The sequence below is a fragment of the Macrobrachium nipponense genome, chromosome 32 (assembly GCF_015104395.2).
Source record: "Macrobrachium nipponense isolate FS-2020 chromosome 32, ASM1510439v2, whole genome shotgun sequence".
NCBI classification, from domain to species: Eukaryota; Metazoa; Arthropoda; class Malacostraca; order Decapoda; family Palaemonidae; genus Macrobrachium; species Macrobrachium nipponense.
This window is the reverse complement of record NC_061094.1, coordinates 59,296,417-59,323,916: the sequence shown is the minus strand read 5'-3', so window position 1 is coordinate 59,323,916 and position 27,500 is coordinate 59,296,417. Positions and strand designations below refer to the sequence as shown.

The following is a 27,500-nucleotide window of genomic DNA, read 5'->3' as shown; positions in this document are numbered from 1 at the left end:
AAAGTCCCATTATCAAGCTAAAAGAGAGATAAACAAAAGTTAAAATCACAAACTCGGCATACATATTAAAAGCTTAAAAAGTTAACAAATATAAAAAGCAAGTACAAGAGTAGGGAGGAGTCAATACCATCAGGTGCTGAAAGCACAGACCGAGTGACAATTCAGGCCGGGTCAGCTTCGACTTGAACTCACGAGAGATACAGAGGTGTTGAGGAAGACTGGGTGTTTAACTGCGGAACGAGTTGTTTAATGAAAAGTGATTCTAAAATAGCTAAATGCTGTTCGTTAGGGGATTGGCCTATAATTTTAAAATCTTTGTAATTCATGTCATGTTTACATTTCTTTGTGTGCTCGCGTATACATGAAAACTCAGGATTAGTTAATTTGACACCTGTTCTATAACTAACGCCGCGATGAGAGTCTTAATCTCACTTTGAGTAACCTCCGTGTGGAGCCGACGTACTTCCCTAGATTACATCTAGGGCAATTAAATAGTAATCTATTTAATTGCCCTAGATGTAATCTAGGGAAGTACGTCGGCTCCACACGGAGGTTACTCAAAGTGAGATTAGACTCTCATCGCGGCGTTAGTTATAGAACAGGTGTCAAATTAACTAATCCTGAGTTTTCATGTATACGCGAGCACACAAAGAAATGTAAACATGACATGAATTACAAAGATTTTAAAATTATAGGCCAATCCCCTAACGAACAGCATTTAGCTATTTTAGAATCACTTTTCATTAAACACTCGTTCCGCAGTTAAACACCCAGTCTTCCTCAACACCTCTGTATTTCTCGTGAGTTCAAGTCGAAGCTGACCCGGCCTGAATTGTCACTCGGTCTGTGCTTTCAGCACCTGATGGTATTGACTCCTCCCTACTCTTGTACTTGCTTTTTATATTTGTTAACTTTTTAAGCTTTTAATATGTATGCCGAGTTTGTGATTTTAACTTTTGTTTTTGTACATGCAACTTCCCTTTCCCCGGCAGATATATACTTAGCTTATGTCTCTGACGTCCCGACAGAATTCAAAACTCGCGGCACACGCTACAGGTAGGTCAGGTGATCACCCTCTCCCGCCGCTGGGTGGCGGGAATAGGAACCAATTCCCGTTTTCAGACCAGATTTTTTCTGTCGCCGGTGCTGACAACATCGTTGTTAGTTCCTCCTGCACGGAATTCTGCTTGCTTTTGCTAAGGATTGTTTGGTGAAGTATTCTTTCTTTGGCTTTGGTATACGCTGATTTGGACCGTTATTTGGATTTGCTTAGGATTCTTCATTATGGCTGATGTTGTGCCTGAAACTCGTTTTAGGGTTTGTGTGGAAAGAAGGATGTAAGGTGACTGCCGAAAGCGGCGGTGGACCCTCACACTATTTGTGTTAAATGTAGGGGGAAGAATGATGCTCAGTTAGTAACACATGTGACGAATGTTTGAGTTTGACTGAAGTTCAATGGAAGAGTTTGACTGCGTATGTAAATAAGTTGGAGAAAGATAGAATTAGGAAAGCTGCTAAAAGTTCAAGTAGGTCCTGCTCTTTGGATCAGGACAATCTTTCTATTTCTAATGTAATTTCTCCTTCTGCTAACGCAAGTTCAGCTCCTTCCCCCCGCAGCGAAATCGTAGATTCGTCTCGATCGGAAGAAAGCTGCAATGGAAGCGTCGATCCGTAAATTGCAAAGGCAATTACGAGAAATGGAAGGTAAGAGTGAAGTGTGCAGTGAAGTGTTACAGTGGTCCCCAGTGTAGTGGAGGGGGCGTCTGACCGACTCCGCATTGCTCCTAGGCCTAGACCTCTTTCAGACTCCCATGACCGAAGGGAGGAGGAATGTCGAAAGCCGCAAGGGGGATGTAGAGTATTCCCAACGGTCAGCGTCCCTTCGGCAGGCCCTGTAAGCTCGTCCCAGGCTGCTTGGACAGCTATAGACAAAGCGTCCTTAGGAAGTGTTTGTCCGCTCGGATTCTACTTCTCCAAGACGCGATGGAGCTCCGCTTCTAAGTCGCGCCCCTGAAGAGAGCCTGGAAGGCGCCTGCAGGAGACGCATTAGACTCCAGTCCAGAGCCTTTTCCGGAGTATTCTCCCGCTCAGAGAAGAGAGCGATGAAGTCTCCGGTTTCTTCTCCGGAAGGAATTCGTACTTCTACAAAGAAGTTCTTGGTAGGACTGCAGGAGCAGCTATCCTCGTTAGTAGGCTCGCTGTCTAAGGAGCCTTCCTCGCAGGAAGGACGTCTCTCTTCCAGTAAAGAGGCTCTCTTAAGAGACGGTCGTCAAGTCGGCGTTCGGACTCTGGTAGGCGCCTCTCTCCTGGAAGGCGCTACTCCCCAACAAGGCCGTTACGATATGCCTCTCCCTTTCAGGAACGATCTACTACTCCGACCAGAAGAGGCTTTGTCTAGTAGGATCCCACATTCCTCTAGGAAACGCCCCGAATAAGGGCGCAGCCCGCTCTCCCTGACAAGGATAGTCGACCCCTTTCTTAGGAGTAAAGAATGTTCTTCTCCTTATAGGCGTTGTCTGAGAGATACAAGCGCCTCTCCTTGCTATCTTAAGGAACAAGATAATCTCCGTTATTCACGGGACGCAGAGAGAGAGAAGAAGAAGTCTTCCCCCCCAGACGTTCTCGGACGAGGATTTTAGCGCCTCTCCTAGCAGGCGCCATCGTGATGTTAGAAGGTATTCTTCAAACACGGCGTTTTACTCCTTCCAGACGCCCAGAACGGGACGCTAGCGCCTCTCCTCGCAGACGCCAGGAGCCTGAAAAGAGCAGGATGGGTTCTCTACGCTCTACTCCTGTTAGGCTTTCCTTAGGAGTTACGAGTTTGTGCCTTCTTACGAGAACATTCGGAAGGAAGTAAACCCCTCTCCGGGCAGGAGCCAGGATGAGAGCAGACGTTTTTCTATACCCCAAGGCTGTAGCGCCTGATAGACGCTACCGATGGAACGCTAGCGCCTCTCCTCACAGGCGCCAAGAGCCTGAAAAGAGCCTGTTACGGGATTCTCCCCTCGCCCTACTCCTTATAGAGTTACCTGTAAAGATGCGAGCTCTTCCCCTCTCAAGCGCAAGAACCTCCTGCCTCTACCAAACTTCCTTCAAAGGAAAAGAGCGCTTCTCCTTCTAGGACTCCTTCTCCGAAGAGGCATTCTTCTCCTAATGCTACCTTTGAAGAGGTATCTGAGGAGGAACTTCCTGTAGATGCGGTCGTCTCCGATTACAAGAGACTGGCAAGCCCTGCTTCTTCAAGAGTTCGGTGACTCTCTTCGTCCTGCAGATCCTCCTTCGCCGGGATCCACTTTGCTTTCAGCACTAAGCTTTCCAATCCTCTCGTTCGTGAAATGAATCCGACCCTTTCGATGAAGAAAGCCATCAAGAGCTTGGAGAACTGGCTCCTCTCTAAAAAAGAAGCGGGCAAGACGGTTTTTTTTCCTGCCCTCCCCTTCGAAGTTGGCAGGTAAGCCAGGTGTCTGGTATGACACGAAGAGCCAATGGGATTGGGCCTCCCTTCTTCAGCTGATGCTGATTTTTCAGCGTTAGTGGATGCGTCTAGAAGACGCGCTCTTCATTCGGCAAAGGCCTCATGGGGAATGTGCGAATGGACCATTTACTTAAGGGTCTATTTCGCACACTTGAGGTCTTTAATTTTATGGATTGGGCCTTGGGAGCTCTTGCTAAGAGAGCACAGGATCCAGACTTTGTTTCGATGGAAGTTTTAACAAGTGTACTTTCTTGCCTGGATAAGGCCTTGATGGATGGATCTACGGAGGTGGCTTCTCTCTTTGGATCGGCAGTCCTTAAAAAGAGATCTGTCTTCAGTTCTTTTTTGACGAAATCGTTGTCTCCTCTACAGAGATCCTCTCTGCTTTATTCGCCCTGTCTAGTCACCTGTTTCCACAAGAGACAGTGAGAGATATATCTAAGTCGTTATCCGGAAAGGCTACTCAGGATCTGCTTGCGCAGTCGGCGAAAAGACTAAAACCAGCAGTACCTTTGGCTAAAAGAGAGAAGCCTGCTTTTCAGCAACCCTTTCGAGGGAGAACGACGGCTAGACCCTCTCTTAGGAGTAGGGGACCGGTTAAGAGAGGAAGATCAGCACGTAAGCCCTTCCCTAAACCACAATGAAAAAGTAGTCCTCCAGACTACAGTAGGAGCCAGACTGCTGAAGTTTGCGAAAGTCTGGGCTCAGAGAGGGGCGGACAACTGGTCCCTCTCTATCCTCGAGAGAGGATACCTTATCCATCCCCTTCAGGGAGAAGCATCCCTTAACAACAACTCCAAGGGAGTTAACAGCAAGATACCGAGATTCTTTAAAGAACCAGGCTGCTTCCAACTAGTAGAAGAAATGATGGACAAAGAGGCGATAGAAAGGGTGCAAGACCTTCAATCTCCAGGGTTCTACAACCGTCTTTTTCTTGTACCAAAAGCATCAGGACTAGTGGAGACCAGTCCTGGACGTAGTGCCCTGAATTTGCTTCGTTGTAAAACGAAGTTCACGATGGAGACGACTTCCTCCCCGTTCTTGCAGCGCTTCGTCCAGGGGATTGGATGGTGTCCCTGGACCTTCAGGATGCCTATTTTCCATGTACCTATCCATCCCTCGTCCAGGATGTACCTAAGATTCATGGTACAAGTAGGGCAAAGTTTTTCAATTTCGAGCCCTATGCTTCGGTCTTTTGCACAAAAACGGCCCCCTCAGGTGTTCACCGGGTCTTATGAGGAATGTCGCTCATTGGCTTCATATCGAAGGAGTAAGAATCTCGTTGTATCTCGACGATTGGCTGATCAGGGCCCAATCAAAAGATCGTTGTCTGGAGGACTTGAAATTAACACTGGATCTAGTTCAGTCCTTGGGACTGTTACTAAACCTCGGGAAGTCCCAGATGAATCCCCAGCAAAGCATTGTCTATCTGGGGATTCTGATGGATTCTCGGGGTTTTTCGTGTGTATCCATCAAAGGAACGACAAGAGAAGATGTTTACAGAAAGTGACGACCTTCCTAGAGAAAGAACAATGTTCCGCGAGGGAATGGATGAGTCTTCTGGGGGGGACCCTTTCCCTTTCCTCGTTGGAACAGTTCGTTTCTCTAGGGAGGCTACACTTAAGAACCCTACAATTCTTCCTCAGAGAGAAATGGGATCAGAAGCACCAAGAGCTTTCGGACTCCTTTCAGCTCTCGAAGAGCATAAAAAAGGACCTCAGTTGGTGGTTAGAGCCAAACAGATTGAATCAAGGGCTCTCCCTTCAGTTGTCGAGCCCTCGACTAGTGTTATTCACAGACGCCTCGGAAAAAGGATGGGGAGCGACTCTAGGCTCGAGAGAATGTCAGGCACCTGGAATGGGGAACAGGTGTCCTGGCATATCAACAAGAAGGAACTGGCTGCAGTCCATCTAGCTCTCGTTCACTTCGAACCTCAAGTATTGGGTTCCGTGTTGCAAGTGAATTCGGACACGACAGCTCTAGCCTATATAAGGAAACAGGGAGGGACTCGCTCCTTCTCCCTGTTCGAGAAAGCAAAGGAGCTTCTTCTTTGGACCGAGGAACGGCGAATAACTCTTCTAACCAGGTTCATCCAGGGGGAGAAGAACGTGAGAGCAGATCTTCTGAGCAGAAGAGATCAGGTCCTTTCTACGGAATGGACTCTGCATTCAGAAGTGTGCGACGAGATTTGGGACCTCTGGGGGAGACCCAATATCGACCTGTTCGCAACGATTGGAATGCGAGGTTGGAGAACTACTGCTCTCCGATTTCAGATCCAAAGGCAGTTGCAGTGGACGGTCTCCTTCTGGATTGGAGGGGATCGACGGGTACGCTTTTCCTCCTTTCAAGATAATAGGAGAGGTGGTAAGGAAGTTCGTTTCGACGGAGGGAACCAACTGACCCTCATCGCCCCATTCTGGCCAGCCCAAGAATGGTACACGAGGTACTGGAATGGATGATAGATTTCCCGAGGGGCCCTTCCCACCTGCGGGCAAGGATCTTCTCAGACAGCCCCACTTCGACAGATACCACACCAAAACCTCCCGCTCTCAGTCTGACTGCCTTCAGACTGTCGAAGGACTCGTCAGAGCGAGGGGGTTTTCACGCAAGGCTGCAAAGGCAATTGCTAGAGCCAGAAGACCTTCAACTCTTCGCGTGTACCAGTCGAAGTGGGAGGTGTTCCGAAGATGGGCCAAGTCCCAGAAAGTATCCTCTTCCAGTACCTCTGTAAATGAAATAGCGGATTTTCTCCTTTATTTGAGGGAGAAATGCAATCTGGCCGTTACCACAATAAGGGGATATAAAGCATGCTCTCATCTGTTTTTAGACATAGAGGCCTTAATATCTCGGAAGACAAGGATCTGCAGACTTGTTAAGGTCCTTTGAAACCTCGAAGGCCAAGACTATAAGACCACCTAGTTGGAACCTGGATGTGGTCCTTAGATATTTAATGTCCGAGAAATTCGAACCTCCTCAAAATTCCTCATTCAGAGACTTGACTAGAAGTCTCTCTTTCTCTTTGCACTAGCCTCTGCTAAGAGAGTTAGTGAACTTCAGACTTTAGAAGGAACTGTGGGCTTTAAGGAAGATTCTGCAGTATGCTCCTTTAATCCCCTGTTTTTTAGCAAAGAACGAAAATCCTTCTAAACCATGGCCAAGGACTTTTGAGATTAAGGACTGTCCTCTTTGGTAGGGAGAGACTTAGAGAGACATTGTGCCCAGTCAGGATCCTCAAGTTCTACCTAGAGAGGAAGAAGCTACTTGGTGGAAATGTAGAGAGCCTTTGGTGTTCCGTAAGAAATCCTAAGAGGATGATTTTGTTCTAAGAATGCTCAAGCGTATTTTATTAAAGACGTTATCAAAGAAGCGCATGCTTCCTGTGAAGAGGAAACATTTAAGGCTTCTAAGAGTCAAAGCACATGAGGTCAGAGCTGTAGCTACCTCTTTAGCGTATCATAGGAATATGTCGATACAGACTCTTGTCGAATCCACCTATTGGAGGTGCAATTCGGTGTTTGCATCAAATTACTTAAGAGACGTTGCGAGTCACTTATGACAAGTGCTTCTCTCTCGGACCGTTCGTGTCTGCGGATTCGTTGCTGGGGCAAGGAGCTGAACCTAATCCTTTATAGTTTAGTTAAGTTAGTATTTTTAAACGTTTTTTGGTGTTGTGTTTTTATGGTCGATTGGAAGGAGTCTTGGGAATGCTCCTTTCAAATCGTAGTGTTAACAAATGTAGTGTGGTCAGTGGTCGGGATTGGTTTTTCGTGCTCCTTGTTAGTGATTTGGACCTAGGCTCTGTCATGTAAGAGGGTTAGTCCCCGTTGATACGACAAAGGTGAAGGCTCTACCATGTAGTGGGCCAGCCCCCATTGGTATGATCCAAGACAAGGCTCTGTCAGTAAGCGGGCTCGCCCCCATTGACACGATCCAGAAGAGCTATCAGTGTCATGGTCTCATCCCCACTGAAACTCTTCAGGCAAGCAGACTCATAGACAGTAATCATGAAGTCTTCTGCCAATAAGGTAGGAACCAAGGTTTTAATAAGTTTATATTTATGACCTACAACAGATGTTGTTTCCTGTTTTTTATTGTTATTTATATTGAGTAACTATCTCTTACCCGCCACCAAGGGTGTCAATCAGCTAAGTATATATCTGCCGGGGAAGTTGCATGTACAAAAATGATATTGTTAGTATACAATAAAGTTTTGTACATACTTACCCGGCAGATATATACGATGAATGGCCCACCCATCCTCCCCTCAGGAGATAGGCGTAAGAGAAAAATCTGGTCTGAAAACGGGAATTGGTTCCTATTCCCGCCACCCAGCTGGCGGGAGAGGGTGATCACCTGACCTACCTGTAGCGTGTGCCGCGAGTTTTGAATTCTGTCGGGACGTCAGAGACATAAGCTAAGTATATATCCGCCGGGTAAGTATGTACAAAACTTTATTGTATACTAACAATATCATTTTATCTGCTCTTTTAGCTTGATAATGGGACTATTATGTCTTGAAACGTCGCGACAATAAAAGTACATATAATGGGAATAAAGGATTGACCTTCACCTTGTATCGACTGATGTCTACTGGTTGATAGAACCGCCTCAATTTTTCTTTTCACTATATATATAGTAATATATATATATATCTATATATCATATATATATATATATTATGCGAATGCATATAAATACAATATACGCTGTATGAATAATATAGAGAGTCATGGACAAAACGTAAAATTGACTCTCTCTCTCTCTCTCTCTCTCTCTCTCTCTCTCTCTCTCTCTCTCTCTCTCTGTTTTTTGGTAAGCGATCTCAAATATTTCGCTTAGGACAGAAATAGTCGACACAAGGGGAAAAAAAGATCATTTAATGATATCACTGTTTGATGGTGGGAAGAGAGAGAGAGAGAGAGAGAGAGAGAGAGAGACGTCCTGTGCCCATTGTTAGTTAGTTTTTATTATAGGGTTGTTGTTGTTATGATGTTGTTCTAGAGCCGATGTGGTTGTTTTGCGTTTCAATCTTTGTTTTGGGTTTTCGTTTATGTGTCGTTGTGGACGCGGTTATTATTATTATCGAAAATTAAAAGCTAGAGTAGTGTTAAAAGTATTTATTCCTAGAATTAAACTCAGTGCATAAAAATTTTTAACATTACTCTGGCTTATTATTATTATTATTATTATTATTATTATTATTATTATTATTATTATTATTATTATTATTATTATTATTATTATTATTATATTATTATTATTATTATTATTATTATTATTTAGATTAATTCGCTGAATTCTCCCATTTTATTCAACAGAATTTGTTTTAAAAGAGGGTCTTCTTCCAAAATATTATCATTATATTATGATTACTATAGATGTCATGCTTGTATGGTTATCACACCATTATTATTATTATTATTATTATTATTATTTTTTTTTTTTTTTTCTCTCTATCACAGTCCTCCAATTCGACTGGGTGTATTTATAGTGTGGGGTTCCGGTTACATCCTGCCTCCTTAGGAGTCCATCACTTTTCTTACTATGTGGCGCCGGTTTCTAGGATCACAGTCTTTTGGCAATGAGTCCTGGAGCTACTTCGCCACCTCTAGTTTTCTAGATTCCTTTTCAGGGATCTTGGGATCGTGCCTAGTGCTCCTATGATTATGGGTACGATTTCCACTGGCATATCCCATATCCTTCTTATTTCTTATATTTCAGATCTTGATACTTATCCATTTTTTCTCTCTCTTTCTCTTAAACTCTGGTGTCCCATGGTATTGCGACATCAATGAGTGATACTTTCTTCTTGACTGTCAATCAGCGTCACGTCTGGTCTATTTGCACGTATCACCCTATCCGTTCTGATACCATAGTCCCAGAGGATCTTTGCCTGATCGTTTTCTATCACTCCTTCAGGTTGGTGCTCGTACCACTTATTACTGCAAGGTAGCTGATGTTTCTTGCACAGGCTCCAGTGGAGGGCTTTCGCCACTGAATCATGCCTCTTTTTGTACTGGTTCTGTGCAAGTGCCTGGCATTCGCTTGCTATGTGGTTTATGGTTTAATTTTTTCGTATTGCACTTCCTACATATGGGAGATGTTATTTCCGTCTATCGTTCTTTGAACATATCTGGTTCTTAGGGCCTGATCTTGTACCGCTGTTATCATTCCTTCAGTTTCCTTCTTTAGCTCTCCCCTCTGTAGCCATTGCCATGTGTCATCGCTGGCTAGTTCTTTAGTCTGTGCATTGGTTTGTTGTGCCAGTCCTCTGTTCTGTCTGTCATTCTCCTGTCTCTGTATATTTTCTGGTCTTCGTCTACTTTTATTAGTCCTTCTTCCCATGCACTCTTTAGCCACTCGTCTTCACTGGTTTTCAGATATTGCCCAGTGCTCTGTTCTCGATGTTGACGCAGTCCTCTATACTTAGTAGTCCTCTCCCTCCTTCCTTTCGTGTTATGTATAGTCTGTCCGTATTTGCTCTTGGGTGTAGTGCTTTGTGTATTGTCATATGTTTCCTGTTTTTCTGATCTATGCTGCGGAGTTCTCCCTTCGTCCATTCCACTATTCCTGCGCTGTATCTGATTACTGGCACTGCCCATGTGTTTATGGCTTTTATCATATTTCCGGCGCTAAGTTTTGACTTGAGTATCGCCTTGAGTCTCTGCATATATTCTTTCCTGATCGTGTCCTTCATCTCTTGGTGTTTTATATCCCCTCCTTCCATTATTCCCAGGTATTTGTATCCAGTCTCATCTATGTGTTTGATGTTGCTCCCATCTGGTAGCTTTATCCCTTCAATTCTTGTTACTTTGCCTTTTTGTTTGTTGACTAAGGCGCATTTTTTTATTCCAAACTCCATCCTGATGTCCCCAGATACAATCCTTACAGTCTGGATTAGGGTATCTATTTCCTTGATGCTCTTACCATACAGCTTGATGTCGTCCATGAACATCAGATGGTTGATTCTGTTGCCTCTTTTCTTGAGTTGGTAACCGGCATCCATCTTCTGTAGTACTTTTGTCATGGGAATCATGGCTACTACGAAGAGTAGTGGGGACAGTGAGTCGCCCTGGAAGATCCCTCTCCTGATATTAACCTCTGCTAGTCTTATTCCAGAGCTTGTAAGTATTGTATTCCAGTTTGTATTTTTGAGGAAGCTGATGGTATTTTCCTCTGCCCCATATATTTTCAGGCATTCTATTAGCCATGTGTGTGGTATCATGTCGAAGTCTTTCTTATAGTCTATTATTATTATTATTATTATTATTATTATTATTATTATTAGTTCCAGAGGTTCTTTATTCCCCACACTGTTGCACTGTCGAACAGGCTCACTGAGGATATCGGGCAATTTGAAAACTTCCCAAGTTCAAATGAAGATGAAGGCATTACTACCCAAATGATTTACTTACATTTTCATTTATTTATTAATTTATCTTTTCTTTTTTAATAATAGATCTTCCTGCATTTTCCCTTTATCTCCTTGTAATTCTCGCTAATGAACACCATATTATGCTCTGGAAGCTTGAATTTAAAGTCAAAGGCGTGTTCCATATGAAAGGGGTTCTCCTTCTTCTTCTGAATATAATAATAATAATAATAATATAACTAATAATAAAATACATATTAAGTCATCGCTGGCAAGAAACTCCACATCGTCTCTTATGGACTGCAAAAATCAGACTGGTTAGCGTAGGACAGACAGAGCAGCACCAGTAGCTTTGTTTTGAGGATCCTGAGGGTGGGGAAGGGGGAAGGGAGGCACGGGAATGGGGAGGGAGGGGACAAAAGTAAGGATTGGGAGGCGGGGAGGTGAAAGAAGAGCGGAGGGAGAGGGGGAAGAGAGGATAGAGAAGGAGGAGGGTAGGGGGACGGTAGGGGAGGGCAGAGAGGGGGGTAAAGGGGATGGGACAGGGGTAGGGACCAGTGGGAACTCCTTTGGGCAATTCCAGGGAAGGATCTCTGTCGTTCAGCTGCACTGCAGGAGGTGTGGCAGATGGGTAGGACCTGGTAGGACCTTATAAGAGGTACAGGACTCCACGGAAGGACTCCACGGAGGGTCTGAAACTATAATACCTAGGATTGGAGGGATTTAAGCTGATTGGCAGAGGGCCTCTTATGGTAAACAGAATTATCCTCATTACTTTTCTGTTCGTGGGAATAGGTTTTATTTTTATTATTTTGTTTGTTGTTGTTGTTGTTGTTTGTTCGTTGTTTTTGACTAAGAAACAACAACTTGAGAATATTGTCTTCTATTTTCTTTTGCTAGTGTTGTTGTTTGTTCATTGTTTAAAAGTGACAGTTGTAAATATATTTATGTCATACCTTTATGTCTGAATTGAAATTCCATCATCCTCATAAACAAAATTGCTCTTAATTTTTATTTGTTATAAATTAAATTATTTATATATTTTATCGTCTCTCTTGCAATGAAATTTACTTTAATTTATTGCTTACCCTTCTCTCTACAAAATGCCATATAGTTCTTGGAAGAAATGTCCTTTATATTTAGTACATGAGGTATTTTAACTTTTTGTTTTATAACCAGTCTTTGAAATGAAGTATTTTTTTTATTTGCAACGTAATCATTGTCATCTCTGCTAACTGGAATCCCAATTTTGTAAACAAGAATGTTTTTGTTTTGTAAAGTAAATAAGATAGGGCTGTTTCTTTGTTTTTTATTTTATTGTTTGTTTTGTACCTCTTGAAATAAAGATTTAAAAAAAACTGTATTTACGAGGCTTACCCTTATCTCGAGTAACTGAGTAAACAAAATTATTTTTATTTTATTTTATTAGCATAAAAGATACATGATTTTCAAATTCTTGTAGTCATTGTTTACTTTGGGTTAAGTTCAAGGTATATATTTACAACATCCTTTTGTCTCTTGTATTCAAAGGAAAAACAAAAGAGTATTTATAGCCTGTTTTTTTCTTTTTATTTTTGTCATGCCAGGATTTACAGCTGTCGTCATCATAAAGTAATAGGGGCTTTGTTGTCTGAATTTGCCATTTTTTTTTATTCTGTTGATTTATTTTATCGTTTGCTTCAAGAAATCTTTTAAATAAATTATTTGGTGTGCCCACCTTAGTAGCATCATCAAGACGATTACTTTTGATGTGTCAGTCATTGAAAACTTGTCTGATTGATTGATTGTGTATTATATATGGCGTCACAACATCTGGGTAATTGACACCGAAATAAATTAAAATATAAAAAATTAAATTTTTTATAAACTAAATATAAAAAGATCTATAAATATATTATATAAATTTTGTTCATATATAAGTTCTTACTAGACAATAATATGTATAAATTTAAATTTTGGTTAAGGAGGCCCGCTCCCTCATAAAAATATATATCTGCTCTATATTACAATCCTTTCCAAGAATTGTAGCTAGGATAAATTACCTACTCTGTCACGACCCCAAGACAGTAACCTATGTCTCAAATTCAGAATCTGGGACATTCAAAACCAGCAAATGTCTAACAGTCAAGGGCACAGTACAGTTCTCGCAAAACGGAGGATTTTCACGAGACATCAAGAACCCATGGGTGAGTCTTGTATGTCCAATCCTCAATCGGCACAACATCGTTTCTTGTCTCCTTGGCATATACGGATATGACCAAGGAGACACTGATGACGTGATACTACGCATTTTTTTGATTATTTAAAATATCCTCCCACTGGGACTGCCACATTTTTTAACTCTCTGACCTACTAGAGGATACAATCCCGATATGGTAGTAGGCATCTTGTGGGTTCTGAGGAGCTGACTGCAGACTTTGCAAGTTGGTCAGCTTTCTCATTCCCAGCCACCCCAACATGGGAAGGCACCCAACAGAACTTTATTTCTTTCCCTCTACTTTTTTTAGTAAAAGCAGCCATTCCAATATATCTAAAATCAGAGGGTTTTAAAGGGTTAAAAATTTCCAGTGACTGAAGAACACTTCTTGAGTCACAATATATAATAAAATTATTTTCATTCCGAATTAAAACTTCCTTTAAAGCTTTAAAAATTCCATATAGTTCTGCTGTTCAAAAATCGATGCAACAGATGATATAACCTGCCACTTCTCTCTACATGCAGGGAAGGCTACACCAAAGCCGACGCCAGCATCTGACTTTGAGCCATCCGTGAAACTGCAATGGAGTCATCATGTTGCACGGAATGTTCTCAAAAATATTGACCGCATGGACCTCACTGGACAATTCTGTCTTGGTAAAGTTAAAATATCTACAAAATTTTACCTCTGGAAAGTTCCAGGGGGGGGGACTAACTGAATATTTTGCTGGTAAAATCTCGATTCTTGGCATATTTAATTCACGGACAATAAAATTTACTCTAAAAGCAAATGGATGAGGTTGCTTGGGGTGATTTTCATAAAACTGCCAATGCCTTTCATTTTTCATACAAATGCTGGTTAAAGACCTAGGTAGCCTCTGGAATCTATACCAGCTCCGAACCAGCAGACGCTTGTAATGAAGATCCAGTGGCACCTCATCAGCATCTACAAGCATGCTCTCGGTGGAGATGATTTAAATGCTCCTGTACATAATCGTATTCCTCCATGATGAATTGAGTTGAGCAGTTTAAGGCTATTTGGCTTCGCAGAATTGTACACCTCACACCCATAACTTAATTTTGAAGACCAAGGCTTTATATAATCTCAACATCTGAGTTCGGTCTGCACCCCACGAAGTGTGAGACACGACTTTCGCAGAAATTCATTGCTTTCAAGCATTTTGCCTTAATATATTTCAGATGTGGAATCCAAGTCAGCTTACTATCAAAAATCAACCAAGAACCTTGTTTCACCAACACAAGGAATTCTCTGCCTATGAATGAATAAAGATATGGATCAGGGTGTATTTCCCCTTATACCGACAAAACAAAAGTGCCATAGTTATCGTTTTACTGGCAGAAACTTGTCTGAATTTCTAATTTTTTTTTATTCTTTAGATTTTTTTCCCTCCTACTATTTGATTATTGGGTGTCTCCCCACTCAACCAGCATCAAGACAAGCAGTTATGAAGATGAGTTATGCATGAAAACGTAGAAATCCCAAATGTATAAAGAAACGATTATATAGTATAATGGTGTCCCCACTATAGCAGGATCAAGCCGAGTACTTACGAAGATTTTTCATTTATTCAGACGTTTTCAGAGGCAGAAATCCCAAATGTATCAAGAAGCGATTTTGTTTTGTCCCCACTCCAGCGGATTCAAGACGAGTATTGACGAAGATGGGACAGTAATTAAAACGCTTTCGAAGGTAGAAATCCCAAATGTATCAAGAACCGAAGATGGGAGTCATTTATTAAAACGTTTCCTTAAGGAGAAATCCTAAATGTATTAATAAACGTTTATGTGGTGTTCCCACTTACTGCCAGAATCAAGGCGAATATTTACTAAGATGAGTCATTTAGTAAAACTTTTTTTTTCTTCAAGGGTATAAATCCGCAGATTGTTAACTAGAACCGCCAGTCGGATTATGGTGTTGACAAAGTGTGCGTGTGTGTGCGTCTGTGTGTATGTTCGAGACTTCATTGTCAGGAATGTTGTGGTGGCATTCCACGGAAACAATAGCTTCGCTCTCTTCTCCGAATGAGCTTGAGAGAGAGAGAGAGAGAGAGAGAGAGAGAGAGAGAGAGAGAGAGGAGAGAGGGGGGGGGGGGGTTGTTCCAGGTTGTTTATAGGTCAATTTCGCTATTGGTTTTGTTGATTGTGTCGTATTTGTGCGAGGCCTTGTTGTCGTTTGTCACAAATTGTTTTTTGTAGTGAGAGATCTTGGTACACAGTAAGCGTGATGTATTAACTAGATTATGTGTATATGTATGGATTGACTGTGTGAAAAGAGATATGAGGGAGTTGGGATTGAGCGAGGAGGATGCACTAGACCGAGGGAGATGGAAGAGTGTGTTGAAGAACCATTACAGCGACCCCAAATAGGGACAAGCTTGCAGAGAAAGAAGAAGAAGAATGTGTATATGTATAGAAATTGTTTACAAAAACTCGCTGTTTCAGAATCAGCTGACGTCGGAAGATGAAATCGACTCTTGTTTTTTTTTTTTTTTTTTCTCGAGCCTCCCACCAGGTAGAGGAAAGGGGTTTAGAACAATCTCTCTCTCTCTCTCTCTCTCTCTCTCTCTCTCTCTCTCTCTCTCTCTCTGTATAATTGGTATATGGTGAAAAAGACAGAACGAGCAATTATGTACTCATGAATAGAGTGCATATTTATGACTTCAAGTATAAGAGAGAGAGAGAGAGAGAGAGAGAGAGAGAGAGAGAGAGAGAGAGAGAGAGAGAGAGAGCCAACCAGCCAGCGAGCCATTACTTTATCAGATAATCCGATCAGCATTTCCTTTCTGTTCAGCTCGGGGCCTACGCTTTGTCTTCGCTAAACCGTATGTTGTTATCAGGACCCGTTTGGGCTGATGCATTTCGTAAGAGACCGTTACTTTCGGTCATCGTTCACGAATCATATACATAACCAGTCTAAAGTACTACAGAAATAGAGGAATAACAAGAGTGTGCCCATAAATTTTGTGTAGATTATATATATCTTTATGTGAACGCGATACATTACTGAAATTTTAAGTGCACGAATTTTTTCTTTAGTAGTGAAATAGTACAAAAATCGGACATTAAATCCAAATGTTTCCAATAACCAGAAACTGCGATAACGCTGTGTAGAATTATAGTGTAATTATCTGCTATCTCTTTATCTACTGATTTGCTAATTAATTTTTCGTTTTCTAATAATTGATCTCTTCTTTCTGTATATCCTATTACCTCCTGTTACTTCTTTCTAATATACACCATATTCTTTGGTAGCTTGAATTTGAAGTCAGTGGCCCCTGTGGTGGACTTGCTCCATATGAGTAGGGTTCATCTTCAGACCAATAATAATAATAATAATAATAATAATAATAATAATAATAATAATAATAATAATAATAATGAATAAATATTATTTTCATAGAAAAATAATTATTTCTCTTGAGGTATATACGTTTTATTTATAGGTTTCTATACTTCTGTGACCAAGTTTATATAGGTGCGCCTACATTCCTTTTTTACTTTTTAAATTTCTTCTTTCAACTGAACATTTGAAAGAAGAAACACTTTCAGATTTTAGTGGTAGACGGGAAATGCTATTATTTTTATGTCAAAAAACGCGGTAGAAAGTGTGTGACTCATTTGTCTTTGGTGTTTTATGGTGTTCCTAGAATGTGCGTCAGGGTGAATTGTTCGTATAAATCATATTGCTTCAGTTGGTAATTTTAGAATTTATTATGTCAGTCTGGGTGATTTAGTTATTCACAAACAACTTTCTTTTTCCTCTCGCAAAAGGTTGAGTTTGATGCCAAATACAATCTCTTAATGAAAATGTAAATGGTATGCAAAAAGAAATATTGTTTTAATAACACTGACAATTGTGAAAATAATATTATCAACTGCCCAAAGATGCTTTTCGAGGGAAAAATAACTTACCTTTTTCGGATTTTCTTCCTTCTTTGATTATCATCAACTGCCCGTGGATGATTTTTGAAGCAAAACCACCTCTCACTGACTCCGCATCTCTCGTCTTCTTGTGCCCCATGGCCTGTAACACATGTAGAATCAAAACAAACAGCAGTATATTGATATGCACATGGCTGTTTTATAAACCAACCACCTGCACGCATGCGCCATCTAACCCCTAACAAGGCGCATATATGTGAGTTGACAAGGCGGAGTGAATCTGAAAGTAGACAGTGTGTCTACCACAACTGATCATAATAAGAGAAGCGTCAGTTGTTGTGGTGGTCTTTCCTTTACATTGTGTGTGTGTGTGTGTGTGTGCGTTTGTGTGTGTATCAGGGAAGAAAAATAAAGAGTTTAATAGGCAGATCAATAAAGCGTTTAGTATTTATGTAGCTGAGGATTTGGCATAAAAATTGATTTATTGGAGTGTACGTGAGTTTTTGATATAAAAGGACGATAGGTAGAGAGAGCATAGTCTTTCCTATAAATGTCAAATAGTTACGTCTTTCGTTAGGTAGCTGGAGATATAGGAATGAAAATAAATAAATAAATAGAAAGACATGTTCATATATAAACAGATTATTTAGTTAAATCAAATAATTGAATTGGCAATCGAATGATAGATATTTTATTTAAGTAAAAATCCGACAATTTTCAAAACAGAAAACACAAAGGACCACGCGAATTCCTTTAGCGACACAAAGATAACCTGTTACATTTGTGTCATTCAGTTTAATGCTCCACTGAGACTGGTATAATCGCCTAATAATTTCATGAACATTTTTTCTGAGTATGCAGTCGTAATCAACAGCACGTTGCCCTCCTTTGAACATGCACTGAACCATGCACCTTTTTCTTGCACGTCCTCCCGGTGAGTTATTTAAATAACAACGACGAAGAAGAAGAAGAAGTCGGGAGGGAGGGAGCCGCCGCTGTCGACCGCTAGAAAGCCATAATTACTGAGAGTTGTGATTCGCTCTAATTCTGCTTATTAATAATTTCCCTTTCGCGATTTTTATTTTCTGTCGTCGGCAAAGTGGTGCTTTAGTGAAGTTTTTTTATTATTATTATTTTTTTTTTGGGGGGGGGGGGGGCGCGAGTTCAGCTGCTCTCGTCTCTCTCTCTCTCTCTCTCTCTCTCTCTCTCTCTCTCTCTCTCTCTCTCTCTCTCTCTGTACAGTAAAAGCCACTGCTGCTGCAATATTTCTTGCTAAATGCAGCATTTAGGAATATCCTTTTTACTTGCGCTTCCAGCTTCTGGTTAACTGGAACTCATTTCATAAGGGAATTTCCTCTTCTATCATCTTCCTATCGAATTCTCAGAGAGAGAGAGAGAGAGAGAGAGAGAGAGAGAGAGAGAGAGAGAGAGACTTACTCCTTCTTCTTCTTCCTCTTGACCCTCAGGTATAAACAGGCACAGCACAGGTACAACACCCACCCTCACTTGGGGGACTTGTTACGATAGGGCTGAGATGGGCTGTCGTGGACGGGTCATGGCTCCCCTTGGTGGGAGGGGGGGGGGTGGGGGGGCGAAGAGGCGGGGGAAGGGTTGAGGAGGTATCCGGTGGTTGGAGGGAGGTCCTCTTCCTCCCTCTTCTCCTTCCACCCTTCCTCTCCTCCTCCTCCTCCTCCTTCTTCCACCCTCCCTCTCCCTCCCCCTCCCTCCCCCTCCCACCACCAGTCGTCCTTGAGATCGCACGTCAGCATCCCCCCCGAACCGTTCAATGAGCTCTTCTCAGTCACTGACCTTTCTCTTGAGGAGGAGGAGGTGGTAGTAGTAGTAGTAGGCGGGATGGCAGGATGAGGATGAGCTGGTGAGAGAACCAACGTACTTGCACTTAACCTTCATCCGTCATGCTTGGATGTAATGGACGCGGGTGATGGGATGATAAAATCCCTGTTTTGTGCCTTCAGATACAGCGCTTTGCGTGTGTTTTGTTTGTAGTGTGCAGAGGATCACGATTTAACTTAGATACAACCTGCATCCGTCTTCCTCTGACGGATGGCTTGACGGGTGATCGCCTCCTGTTTCATCCACCTTTGATGACACTTCGTTTTACTTGCAGCCACATGAAGACAACCTGGATGATGATGTTGATGTAGTGAGATTGATGTTAAGTGAGTTTACAGTGCGCTGTGAAGCTTTATTGCTCGATGGATTGTGTCTTAGTGATTTTGTACCTTTGTGGTGTGTGATTGTTTTCTCCATTCAACTCAGGATGTGTATTGTAGACCCCATTCGAGTGTAAAGTCCAAGATTTTAAGTCAGTGTCGATGCGTAGTTACATATAAACATTAGGTAAGTGTTATCATTCCGCTTATATGATTGTCAAAGCAGGTTTACATTATTTATATAAATATGTAGGAAGCTTGAATGCGTAGTTCAGGTAAGAGTGATGAAGTTATTTGATCTGAACATCGTAAAGGTAATGTCAGTATTTTTTTGATATTGTGTATATCCAGGATATTGAAATTTAATAAGTACATACTTTTGGTATTTACATAATACTGTTTCTTCTTTCTGATTTATGGCGTTCTTTGTTGACGTAATTTACCCATCTTTGCACCACGTTGTGCAAGTTTTTTCATTGTTTGTCATGTGTGGCTTCAGACTATTTGTCAAATACTGGTCATTGTATTTGATATGATGGCTCCAGGCAAAGCCTTGAGACCCAGCAGGAAATGACATTCAACAAAGATCAGTTGGGGTTTTAGTACAGCTCATTAAAGGCTGCTTGTAACAACTTCCTTCATTGTCACTGGCGAATTTTATTGTTCAGAGCATTATTTACATCAAATATTAATCCACAAATAACTCATTAATGTCGAAATGACTGCACTCTGTAAATATTTACATTCAGAGGGAACTCTGCATTAGAAATGCTCCTACTCTGACCAGGATTTGACTCTGCCTTTAGGAGTATTTACAGGCTGCTTCTGAAGCAAGAGCCTGTGCTGGCATAAGGCCAACTTAATCATCAACAGCAACATTTGGGATGGTTATTGGAACTTTTACATCTTTCCATTGCCACAAAGGAAAAGGCTAAAGTCACACACACACATTGGGTTAGATATGTGGTTTAGTGTTATTTCCGCTATGTAGTAAACCATCAAGAACAACAAAAACAAAAAACTACGTTGGCAGAAAAAAAGAGAATGTTCTCTTTTAGGAATGCAGAGGGCTCAATATTATTATTATTATTATTATTATTATTATTATTATTATTATTATTAGACCAAACCCACCATTATGTTCAATGGTGATTTTGTTTTCTCGTCAGACATCCTTACCACTGCATTTTATAGTGATTAATGACGTCTAGTTTTTTTTTTTTTTTTTTTTTTTTTGCGCCGTCTTTGTTCCTTTGCTTTAACCTTTTACTCCTACGTTTTTACAATACCTTTTTTAACGTTTAGTTAGCCTTTTGTTCTGCAATACTTTGAGAGAGGTAGAACTCCAATAAAAGTGATTCTATGCTCTTGGTTCTGTAGAGCATATTAAACTTAAGTTTGAAGTTTGTAGTCATAACTTCTGTCTGTCTCGATTTCCTTTCGGCAACAAAACCTCTCTCTCTCTCTCTCTCTCTCTCTCTCTCTCTCTCTCTCTCTCTCTCTCTCTCGGAATACGAATTCGAGTTGTGTTTACATGTAGTATACTTGGTTACTGATGTCCTGATTAACTTTTGCCATTTGAACACCATTTTCAGCACATGTTCGCATCGTGGTTTATTGCGATTCATTCGTTCTTTTACTCTTAACTTGTACCCAGCCAAACCTAGAATGATATTCTGGAGTGAATATTAAGGAGTGCAGGTGTATCTTGTGCTTTTGTGGATGTTGCTTTTATTTGTGTGTGTGTTTGGGTATTCATTATTATAACCTCATATATTTGTGTATGCACATGTACTGTGACTTAATTATATGCTCGATTGCAATGTTGCCTGTATGCACGCATATGTAGACGAGTGCAAAGTTTGGATCAAGGGTTATTTACACAACAATGTATACGTATGTATGTATGCAGCACTGAAATATTGAACAAGTGCTTGTGCACACATAATGCACATCTGCCATCGTGCAGTAATAGTTTTGAAATGGGTGCACGTACGTACACATGCGCATATGTACATGCAAAACATTGCCATTTTGGTTAACCTTGTATATATATGCTTGGGAACACGTGTACGTAAGCAGCATCTAAAGTTTTCTAAACCTCTAGGATGCCAGACGCATACGAATCGTTTGATTTCCTTTCGTTAGCCGCTCTGAAATCCGTCCACGGTCGGGGGTGTTGGTAGTAGGTCCGAGTACAGTCAGCGACGAGAATATAATCTGAGCGCACCGCATTAACTCGACAATCCTGCTGTTGCTGCTGCTGCTGCTGCTTGCGAGGAAGTGCGACGACGAAGACGACAGCCCATGAAAACGAAGAAAGAGCAAAAGAAGGACTGCGATTGGCTGCTGTCCTCGTGGTAAGTCCAGGGACACTCGACGGCTATCGGTTTGGTGGAGCGACGGAGGAGGTGGGTTGGGTTGACCAACACGTGGTTCGCAGGATGATGATGATGGCGTTCCCCAGCCTCCTTGGTTTCAGGTGAACCCGTTTGAAGGACTCTGCCATGCGCAATTGTCGACTTTCGACATTCTCCCTAACCCCCTCTGCTTCTGTGACGCTCTTTTCTGCGAAGACTTTCTTGCGTAAGGAAATGCCCCATAAAGAAGGAAAATTGTTTGAAGCCACTACCTCTTTTCCCATTGGGATCGCTACTTTTTGCGGCGTTGAAATCACTAGTATTTCCAGGCGTTCAGCTCTTTTAACATTTTGTTTTGATGTCAATGTCATCGTAATTATCGTGTAGTTTTTTAGGTTTCTATTGTTGTTATTACAGTAAGAGATGTTTTAAGCTTGTGTTCAATGTAGGGAAAAATATATATGGATTTTCAAGTAATTTTATGCCAAAACAGTAGTTTGTGCGAGAGAGAGAGAAAATATATACAAGAATTTTTCAAGTAATGAGAGAGAGAGAGAGAGAGAGAGAGAGAGAGAGAGAGAGAGAGAGAGGAGGTTTGCAAGAGGTAATTATGCCTGCATAATTGTTGCAATGTGCGCATTCATTACCCATTGGAAATTGCCATTTTGCACCGGAAGTAAAGATGCATATCAAATGATAAAGATAAAGATATATCAATAAATTTCTTTATAGCTGACTCACAAGAATGGTCGAAAATTGAGTGATGGACAAAAACCATATATACTCTATTACATAATATTATATATATATATATATATGTGTGATATATATATATATGATATATATATTAGTAAATATATATAATATATCTATATATATATATAATATATCATTATAATATATCTACTAATAAGATATCTCTAAAAGTAAGACGGAACAGCATTCAAGCTGCCATATAAACATGAAACTAGATGCAGCACCACGATGGGAAGCTGCCGCCAGCGCAAAAGAAAAAAGGAAATAACTAGCCGCCTAGACTAAACGGCGAACGTAGACACTCGCATTCAGACACGATTAAAAACGCGCAAGAAAGGCATTTTGCACATCTGAACCAGCGGACGGACGTGACTACACAAAAAAAAAAAAAAAAAAAAAAAAAAAAAAAAAAAAAAAAAAAAAAAAAACCGATGAATACAAACGTAGACGATTCTCCCAGACGATGAGCAATTCTGGGAGGAAATTGAAGACGAATACGAGCGTTGATGAGTCGTGGGTTGAATATTCATTCGCATCGTTGGAGTGATTAGTAATTGTGGTGATAATGTTGTTAATATTCATAGAGATTATTCAAATACTTTATTAATATTATTGATAGCGATTCTCCAGATACCTTATACATATGATTGATTGAGAATATTCATATTACTTTACTAATATTATTGACAGAGATAATTCAAATACTTTTAAATATCGTTGAATATTCAGATACTTAATGACAATGTAAGTGATTAACTCGTTGTAAATAAAATTTATGAAAAATCAAAAATCCATATTAAGTAAGTAATTGTGATGTTGATGATATGGTAAATGTTATTGATAGCGGTTATTCAAATAATCATGTGTGATAATCTAATTAGAAATCGTAATGCAAGTTACTTGCATGGCGAAAATAAACTTTTTGAGCACTTACTAATCACCGTAAAGGTAATTGTTTTGCTGATAATAATATAAATATTAACAATAATTGCATTGCTGATAATAGTATAAATATTATTTAAGTAATCGTTTGTGATAATCTGATAAGAAATCATAACGCAAGTAATGTACTTGGTCAATATAAACTGTAATGAAACTTATTGATCAACTTCCTGAGAAAATCATACCTAAATAGTGACCTTGATTTTAGACGATAGGCTAGCCGTCATTTCACTTCGGTAATGTGTCGTTCATCTCATTTGATTGGCGATGCAGATTCCAGGAAATGAGTGTGGTTACAAAAAAAAGTTAATAAGCACTAATGGGCGTAGGAAGTCGAAATGGGAAGAGATTCAACTATGGGAAGGTATTTTCTTATCTTAGAGAATGATGTGAATGTGCTATGTATATTATTATGCTGGGGGTATTTTCATTTGATTATTGTATAGTAATTGGAAGTCAGAGAAAGGATATGAAGATATAGTATTATATCCTTGCTGGTAATTGCTTTTATTCATCACTCCACAAGCATACATATACATACACATAAATCGGTATATGTATATATACATTATATTACTTATATATATCATATATTATATATATATATATATATATATTATATATATATATATATATCACATATATGTATGTATGTATATATGTATGTACACGCGTGTGTTCTGTGTGGGGAGGGGGGATTGTGTATGCTGGATTACTAAGTAGACTTCAATAGGTATAGTTCATAAAGGCTGTGCCAACCTCCCTCCCTCCCCCCACACACACACACGTGCATTTTTGGCAGATTACCAAACAGAACATAGGATACCCACTCTGGCTAAAACCACTTCCTAGTGCATTTTCCTATCCTACTGTGTCAGGACCCGTTTGTCTATAAAAAGACGATGGATGAAACACGTATATTTTCTCAGTGAAAATCAAGAAGTAGCGACGATATTGTTTTTTTCTTCAGTTTCCGAGATGTTGCTCAACAGTCTTTTATGCAATGGAGTTCTTGCGTTCATGCGAGTTTCCTAGAGTACGATTGAACTGGGAAATCATCTTGTCTCGGAGTTTGCGTCACATAGCGTCAAGCAAGATGACACAAGCAAGGAATAAAAAAGTGCTTCTGTCTGCCGTGGTGGTCAGTATTTCCTGATGTTTCCTTTTTTTTTTTCTTTATAACTTAATCCGCGAATCAGGTTATTTTTATGTTTTTATTCTTGCAGGATTGCATTCATAACTCTGGGAATACAATGCTGGAATGTTTAATGGGTCTCTCTCTCTCTCTCTCTCTCTCTCTCTCTCTCTCTCCCTCTCTCTCTCTCTCTCATAATCTATAATATATAATAAATATATAATAATATATATATATATATATATATAATATATTATGTATATTGTATATAATATATACATATTTATATATATTTATATCTATATATATATTATAATATATATATTATATATATATATATATATAATTTAATATATTAATTCATAAGGTAATTTTTTAAAAAAAATATAGATATATATAATATATATATATATATATCATAATATATATTAAGATATATATATATATATATGTATATATGTATAATATATACAATATATACTATTATTTTATATTATATATTTATATCGTATATAATTATATATATATATATATATATCTATCTATCTATCTACTATATATATATATATATATAATATATATATATATATATATATACATACATACATACATACATACATACATATATATGTGTGTGTGTGTAAGTCTTTTGCATAATGTTGTTATACAGAGAATTTATTATAACTGCTTCCGGTTACGATATCTCAGAATCATTTCTCATCTGGTCCAAGAAACCTCTTGAAAGAAGAAGTTTTATTTGCGGTCAAGTTGCTCATATTCGACTTCACGAAAGTGACTTTCACTGCCGAGTCATGAATCTTATACTATATTCTTCGGAATTACTCTTACGATATTCATCTTCCTCCAGATCATCATTGTAACGGAGTTTCTCTTAGTTATCGTCACCATCATCATTATACTTCTCTTATAAATCATCTCCATCTTCACAATACTTCTCCTAGACTTCTTTATTTTAGTTCACATTCTCTTCGAAATCATCACCATCATTACTTCACCTATTCCTCTTCTTCACCTGAAAATCTTTTATCAACGTAAATTCTCTTTTCCTTCTATTTCTTTATCATTATCATTACTCTTTTCCTCGTATTTTTCATCATTATCATCATCATCCACGACAACCTTTATTTCTAGTCCTCTTAAGCACTCATTATCATTATCTTCACTATCATCAGCAACAACAACAATCCTCTTCCTCTTGCCTAAAGTATCACTGTCATCGGTATCACCACCATATTCATCATCAGTCTGAAACAATCCTCATGAAAGGAGATGGTGTCCAAACAATCAATCCTGCCTTGTCGTAAAACGCATTCCATTCTGATAATCCTAACGAGAAGCTCCATTCACCAGCTTAACTCTGTAGCTACTTCTTTCCTTTAGTCCTCATTAAACCTCATTAAGCCTCTCGTGTCGTTGTTAATGGGCTTAAGGGAAGGGAAGAAGGCTTTCCCTACTGTAAGGACACGTGGTGTGCAGCACTCCCAATGTTTAAAACATTGTTACAGGATTTGTCACTTGGGTGTCATAGTAGATCGATGGGTTTTGTTTGTTGTGGTTAACAAAGTTGGTTTGTTTGTTGTACGTTTTCTGAAAGTATGTCTCTTTTGTTTTTATGTTTGTGTTAGGGTGAAATGTGTTATAAACAGCTGTCAGAATTTTGTCGTAAACATCACAAACAAATTGAAAACAGATCGACGTGAGAGGGAAAGTATATAGGTTTGTCGTCATGTTTGTGTATGTCCACACTTTAGTAAAACGTGTCGCATACAAGTGTTAGGATCTTATCTCATACATATCACAAACTAGTTGAAAACAAGCCAGCAACCGTAAGTGGAGAGCAAACCTAAGGCAGATGTTGGAATAGAACTTCTAGCAAGGCGATGACTTGTATTTAGCTGGTTTGAGATGTGTGGGTTGTAAGTTGCCAACTTTTTATTGATGTCTCGGCAGAGTTTCGTCTCCTGTTTTGAGATGTCACAAAAGTCATGCTTGTCCGGTGTTTGTGGTGGGTCCGAAGCGTGTTCATTCGATGTTTGTGGTATTCTGTTGGTTTTCTATGCATTATGCAATAGTTGTGTTTGTTTTTGTCATGCAGTATTTTAGTATGCTGCTTTCAGCGCTAAAAGTAACAAATATATATTTAGTATTTGTTGTGTTCAATGATGAAGTTAAAGTATTGCAAAATTAGTCGAAATCTTTAATTTCAATATGTTAATTATTATTGATATATTATCATAATAAAAACTTTATCATTGACCTAAATGAAGAGTTTTTCCTTCAAAATGTATGATTTTAGTTCATATTTTAAACCTCATTCTTCATTACATATTTGAGACCAACTAGCAGCCCAACTTTGTTGCTTTAGATTAGTAACAATTACATTTTATGTTGAGACTCTAACGTTTACATTTTTATTTGTTACTTGATTTTTTTTTAATAAGTGGCGCTGTACCTGTTCTTACTTCTTCCTAATGAATACCATATTCTTTGGAAGCTTGAATTTGAAGTCAGTGGCTCTTGTGGGCTTGTTCCATATGAATAGGTTTCATCTACTGAATAATATGATAATAATAACTGGGCGAAGGAAGGAGAGGAAGTGCAGTAATTAGCCTCAAAGAACATAATTTCATTTTACTTTCGAAAGAGCTGAACTGGATGTGATAAACTGTTCACAGAAATTCAGTGAGTTCTCGTAGAGTTTCATAAGGCAAATGTTACTCATTCACAGTTACGTTATTTTTTTTCCTCCAGACAAGTTTTCAGTACATGCTTTTTCCTCGCCTCAGAAATTCAGAAATTATAACTTAAATGAAAAAACGTTATTTTACACTATTTTTATTTATCCATTTTTTTAAATTTATTTTTCTATTTTTTTTATATTTTTCTAAAGCCGTATTCTCGGCACCCACCCTTGAAAGGTCACAAGCAAGACTAGTCTGCTGATTGTATATATTTCAAACTCCTTTTTGTTGGTGCCTTGGTCATGCATAGTAAATTTATTAATCCAAGAGTTTTTTTTTCTGCGAAAATCAACGGAATGGGTACCTACTAAATGCCATCACAGAGATCAGAGATGCGAAGCAATTGGAGAGGGTTGATAAAGAACATTGGAAAACCCAAGAAGAGAGAGAGAGAGAGAAGGAGAAGAGAGAGGGAAGAGAGAGA

The 27,500-nt window shown here is 39.5% G+C and overlaps 1 protein-coding gene across 3 annotated transcripts in view; it reads left to right on the top strand.

The window, feature by feature from the left end:
- The window catches only part of LOC135207521 (uncharacterized), a 275,961-nt gene that overhangs the window by 99,611 nt on the left and 148,850 nt on the right, over window positions 1–27,500 (top strand). Inside the window, exon 1 of one of the 3 annotated variants that reach the window (XM_064239345.1) lies at window positions 18,784–19,308. The exons of the other annotated variants lie outside the window; for them this stretch is intronic. The gene's annotated coding sequence lies outside the window, so the exon portion shown is untranslated. Of the gene's footprint in view, window positions 1–18,783; window positions 19,309–27,500 lie in introns of those variants that run through there. 3 annotated transcript variants of the gene reach the window in all.